Source organism: Palaemon carinicauda, chromosome 12 (assembly GCF_036898095.1).
Source record: "Palaemon carinicauda isolate YSFRI2023 chromosome 12, ASM3689809v2, whole genome shotgun sequence".
NCBI classification, from domain to species: Eukaryota; Metazoa; Arthropoda; class Malacostraca; order Decapoda; family Palaemonidae; genus Palaemon; species Palaemon carinicauda.
In genome coordinates this window covers 137,069,820-137,076,556 of record NC_090736.1, presented here as the reverse complement: position 1 = coordinate 137,076,556, position 6,737 = coordinate 137,069,820, and positions in this window count along the sequence as shown.

Genomic DNA, 6,737 nt, shown 5'->3' with positions numbered 1-6,737 from the left:
CCAACAAGGGTTATAGCCTAACTTGTAATAATAATAATAATTAGGTTAGGTTAGGTTTTGAAATAGAACGTAGTTCATATAATGATATGTGTATTGAGAACTAACTCCTTAATATCATTACGGTTGGGCTAATTATAATTCTTCCAAACGATTGCAATTCCAAACTCTATCAATAGTTTTAAAATAAATAAAAGGGGAAAAAATAGTGCTGGTACTTATTCGTAGGAGTTGTTAAATAGCAAATGTCATTTAGTGCATTAGAAAAGAAACAACAATTAATTTTCTGAACTTCCAAACACTCCATCCTACCAAGCCACCAGTCCCCCTTAGGACTCATGGATACATTGTTTCTTCGAAGAACATGTATATATATATATATATATATATATATCACACCATGCTCTCCCCGTCCCTCAGGTAAGGGGAGAGGGAGTAGTCATATCCTGGGGAGGATGAGAGGCTTGTGTGTACGTATATATAAGATATTTAGCCGTCATGTTTGACGGGTCGTATACACTAGTGTACAGTATGTATGTGTAAATATAAACATATATATATATATATGTATATATATATATATATATATATATATATACACATACATACATACATACATACATACACAGTATATATACAGTGCGTGCATGCAGGTATTTATTTATGTATATATGTATATGTATGTATAGGCTACATGGGAAATGGTATGGTATATCCGTGATTGCAAATATCTGAACGTTTTGTGTAAATACACACACACACACACACACACACACACACACACATCACTTTTCATTTATCGTAATGCTTCACAAAAAAAAAAAAAAAACTTTTTTACCTCTTTCAGTAATGATGCATTGTATACCGTCATTTGCACAAATAAACACTGCAAATATATTCCCAGCTCTTTTGATGAGCGTTAGAGCAATTTGTCAACATTTTATGAGAGGGGAAGAGAGTCTAAATGCTCTGGAATGTGGAATGTGGCCACGAAGGAAAATGTTGTGTTTTACAAATAATCGCAGAGCGAGTTTTGCTTCATTGTTGTAATTGTTCTGTCGAGGATAATGTAGGAGGAAGGATTTCAGTATCGCTTAGGGAATTGAAAGAATTGTTTTTTATTTTTTTATTCATATAAACAGTATATCTATTCACACACACACACACACATATATATATATATATATATATATACTGTATATATATATATATATATATATATATATATATATATATATATATATATATATATATGTATATCATCCTCATCATCATCATCTTCTACGCCTATTGACGCAAAGGGCCTCGGTTCTATTTCGCCAGTCGTCCCTATCTTGAGCTTTTAATTCACTACTTCTCCGTTCATCATCTACTTCGCACTTCATAGTCCTCAGCCATGTAGGCCTGGGTCTTCCAATACTTCTAGTGCCTTGTGAAGCCCAGCTGAACGTTTGGTGAACTAATCTATTTAGGGGAGTGCGAAGAGCATGCCCAAACCATCTCCATCTACATCATAATCTCATTCACATATGGCACTCGAGTAATCTCACGTATAGTTTCATTTCTAATCCTGTCCTGCATTCAATGCCCAAAATCGTTCTGACGACTTTGTTCTCAAATCTACTAAATCTATTGGAGATTGTTTCATTGTCATACCACGACTCTTGTCCATAGAGTAACATCGATCTCACTAAACTGATATATAGTCTGATTTTTATATGCAATTTCAGGCGATTTGATTTCCAAGTTTTACTCAACCTAGCCATTGTATGATTTTTGTTTTTAATCTTTCACTAAATTCTAATTCTATAGACCCTGTATTGGAGATCATAGTTCCTAAATGCTTAAATGATTCTACCTCATTAATCCTTTTTCCTTCCAATGATATTTCATCTACCATTGCATACTCCATTCTCATCATCTCTGTCTTTCTTATTTATATCTTCAGCCCAACCTCGTGTGATATTTTATGCATTCTGGTAAGCAAGTATTGCAAATCTTCTGGTGTTCTGCTAACAAGGACAGCATCATCAGCATACTCTAGGTCTGCTAAATTCCTATCACCAATCCAGTCCAATCCTTCTCCACCATATTTGACTGTTTTACACATTACAAAGTCCATGAGGAGGATAAACATCATAGGTGACAACACATTCCCTTGGAGTACTCCGCTGTTCACTGGAAACTCACTTGAAAAGGCTCCATTAACATTAATTTTGCACTTGCTATGCTCATGAACAGACTTAATCAAATTTACATAATTAAGAGGAATTCCATAATAACGCAAGACTCCACAAAATGGGCAGGCGCACACTATCAAAGGCTTTTTTATAGTCCACAAATACCATCAAGAGGGGATTTCTATATTCTACGCATTGCTGTACAACATGTCTCAAAATGAAATGAAAATTTGGTCATTGCAACTTATACCTTTTCTAAATATTTAGCTGCCATTTTTGACGGGTCGCGTACAGTAGTATAGAAATATCAGGGTATTGTGTCAATGCGTTATTTACCCAACCGTAAAAAAGCAAATAATTACAACACATTTTCTTTATCCCAACACGCCTGGAATAAACAATCAACACGCCTGAACGAAACAATGACGTTGATTGATTCCTTACAACAATCATTCACTGCGACAGATATTAGACAAAATTTCTTTTTTTTTTTAATTACCAGCTTCCTTCTGTGACCTGTTTCTTTCCATTGTCTCATCCCGGTAACGCCACGCCTCAACCCAGCGTCTTCCAATGTTCCAGAATCCAGAATATCCTTTCCAGGTTTTATTTTCTCTCTCTCTCTCTCTCTCTCTCTCTCTCTCTCTCTCTCTCTCTACATCCGGTATCATCCCACAATACCATCCCATGTGGTTCCGCAAGGATTCGAACCGGGACCAAGTCAAAAAGGAGTCAAATATACCCTCAGTTTCGACTTGGTTAGGTTTCGAATCCTTGGCTGACAAGAAGCTATTATCACCCCTTTGGGTCTCTGATCCCGGATCTTCCGACCCTCCGTGATAATCCCATCTATTCCGGAATCCAGGAAATCCCTTCCAGGGTTTTTCTATGCCTTTCTATCTCTTTCTATCCCTCTCTCCTATCCCATTTACATCCGGTCTCATCCCAAAATACTATCCCTTGTGGCTCCTTCGCTTGGCTTGTCGGGCGAGAGATTTTACGAGTGCTCGGTTTTTCTCGTCATACAATCCAACAGAAGAAACGCTCCATAAACTTTTTTTTCTTTTTTTTTCTTTCTAAATGTTCAGTCGCTTGGATTATTGACAATTCGACTGTGATGTTACTGGCTTGCCTTTCATCCCCTTCTCTCTCTCTCTCTCTCTCTCTCTCTCTCTCTCTCTCTGCTTTTCTGCATAAATGGAAAAATAGATCTCTCTCTCTCTCTCTCTCTCTCTCTCTCTCTCTCTGCTTTGCCAGATGAGTGAAAAAATTATCTCTCTCTCTCTCTCTCTCTCTCTCTCTCTCTCTCTCTCTCTCTATGGTCTGGTGGACAAATAAAAAAGTATGTGCTTATTCGTATTGGACAACGTTAGTCTCACGCCGAGAACCTGTACATGGAAAATAGAAACCGGAAGAACTGCAGTGAAAGGTAGCGGATATACTTATTATTATTATTATTATTATTATTATTATTATTATTATTATTATTATTATTATTATTATTATTATTACTTGCTAAGCTACAACGCTTATTGGAAAAGCAAGATGGTATAAGCCCAGGGGCTCCAACAAGAAAAATAGCCCAGTGGGGAAATGAAAAAAGGAAATAAACTACAAGAGAAGTAATTAACAATTGAATAAAACAGTGATAATATAATAAATTCATATATAAACTATAAAAAAAACTTCAAAAATCAAAAGGAAAAGAAATAAGATAGAATAGTGTGCCTGAGTGTACTCTCAAACAAGAGAACTCTAATACAAGATAGTGGAAGGCCAGGGCACATAGGCTATGGCACTACCCAAGACTATGGAATATTGTTTTGATTTTGGAGTGCGCTTCTCCTAGAAGAGCTCCTTACCATAGCTAAAGAGTCTCTTCTACCATTGCCAAGAGGAAGACTATGGTACAGAGGCTATGGCACTACCCAAGACTAGGGAATATTGTTTTGATTTTGGAGTGTCCTTCTCCTAGAAGAGCTGCTTACCATAGCTAAAGAGTCTTCTACCCTTATCAAGAAAAAAGTAGCCACTGAACCACTTTTTCAGAATTCTTCTGACTCTTTAAATATTATTCAAAAGGTTATTACGAGTTTGACAGGAAGGTTTAAGACGTAAGTTTGAAATAATGCCAAGTTGTAGAATGATCTTCCTTATCGGGTAGTTGCATCGGTAGAACTTCGAAAGTTCTAATTCGTTGTAGCAAATGTTTTTATGTTGAACAGGCTGATATGAGTCTCTTTTTAAAGTTTATTTGTAAAAGATCTGTGTTAATATTGTTTTTATTTTTACTTAAAATATCTCATTTTAGTTATTCATTACTTTTTATATAGTTTATTTATTTCCTTTCCTTTTTTGGCTATTTTTCCCTGTTGGTACCCTTTGGCTTTTAGCATCCTGCTTTTCCAACTAGGGTGCAGCTTTGGTAATAATAATAATAAAAATAATAATAATAATAATAATAATAATAATAATAATAATAAAGGCAATATCTCAGAATGTATTTTTATAAAAAGTTATACAAGAAATTTTTTGAAAAAAATAATTCACGTTTCTTTCTTCATTTAATTATTTGTGATGTGTCTTCATTGAGTTTTTCTTTTAGCGTAAACTTTTTTCCATTTCTCTTCTTTTACTTCATTAAAAACGTTTTAACGTTTCCTAAGGTACATTATCTCAGAAGTTCGTGAGGGGCAAGAATGCTAAATGTAATCTAGGTAGGTCTTGAAAGATAAATGAGGCTGCTAGGACATGTGTTGTAAATCATATGATTACACGCACAAACACATACACGCACACAAACACACACACACACACACACACACACACACACACATATATATATATATATATATATATGGGGATGGGACCATTCGCCGCTGCCGATTCGCCGCCGACAGTTAGCCACCGCCGATTCGCCTCTGACGCCATTTCACCACTGCCGATTCGCCACCGGCGAAAGGATAAGGGCTCCCATTGTAAGCATATGGGGCAATCGTTTGTTTTTTTTTTTTTTTTTTTTTTTTTTTTTGCCAGATAACTCTGAAAATTCAATCATTTGATAAGTCTATAGTTTTACAGGGTCCTTTGCTTAGATTCCTTACAAGCATAACAAGTCTGTTTACTTTTTTATTTAGAAAAGAGTAAATATTTTCTTAATATTTTTATCAGTCTTCCGCAAGCCCTCAAGATGGAAACAGATATTCTTTCCAAACCCGGAAAAGAGAAATTTCACCACGATGGTTTTATTTACGTTTTTGATAAATCATCCAAGAGTGATCCAAGCATCAAATTTTGGCGCTGCGAACAAAGGGGAAGATGCAATGGACGGATCCACAGCAGGATTAGTAATGTGATAAAGAAAATAATTGAACACACTCATTCGGCCTCTGCAGCAAGTGTACAAGTTGCTAAGGTAAAAGTAAATTTAAAACGCTGTGCAGAAGAATCACAAGAAGTACCTAGTGTTCTTATAAATGACTGTATATCTTGTGTGCCTTTATCAGTGCAAGCAACATTACCAACGTTAGATAGCATGAAGAATATAATTAGACGAAAAAGAAATGATATTGTATCCCCATGATAAATGGTCGCAATATGAAACTACTTTAAATGATGAAGATCGAACAAATAACCACGCAGAAGCTGCTCATCGCAGAATTGCTTTTGAACTTGGAGCTAACCACACATCCATATGGAAAGTTATAGAAACTCTAATGAAATTACAAAAGGGAAGAGATTTAAATATGGAACAACTGATAGCAGGACGCAGACCACCATTAAAGCTGAAAAAATATAGAAACCCTGATGAAAGAATAAAGAAAATTGTTCTCGAGCACACCAATGAAAGAGACGCTTTGGAATATCTCCAAGGAATAGCCCATTAATATCAAATGAACTAAAGTGTATATTTTTTTTAGGTGCAAACCAATATAATTTCTTTACTTGTTCTTTAACAATAAAATGTTTGAATTGCTTTTAACTTTTTTTACATAAATTTTTATAATTTACATTTCTTTTATTTACACTTTGCAGTAGAATAGTTAAAACTTCCAAAATAAAAGATAATTGCAGAGGGGAAACAAAATAAACAGCTGGAGTTATGTTTCTGGTGGCGAAATGGTCCAAGTGGGGAAAGGCTGGTGGCGAACTGGCGGTGGCTAATCGTCGTCGGCGAATGAGCGGTGGCGAATCGTCACCAACCCATATATATATATATACATACATACATACATATATATATATATATATATATATATACACACAATTTTTAAGTAGGGACACATTAACGCGGTGAAAGGTTTTGTGTATCGCCGTGATTAAAAAAGATGTACTAGTCAGGGACACCCATACTTGGTTTGTTTGTTGTGAGTGATCATACAAAAGTCTCCCACCGTCACCAATCCGCACTGCACCGCCCAGCGTGGTGATGAAAACTGGCCAAACCCTAGACATGAATAAAGACATGTTAGAGGCCTTTGTCCTGGAGTGGACTAGAAACGATTGCATTTGTTGATGTTGTTGTACACACACACACACATATATATATATACGTATATA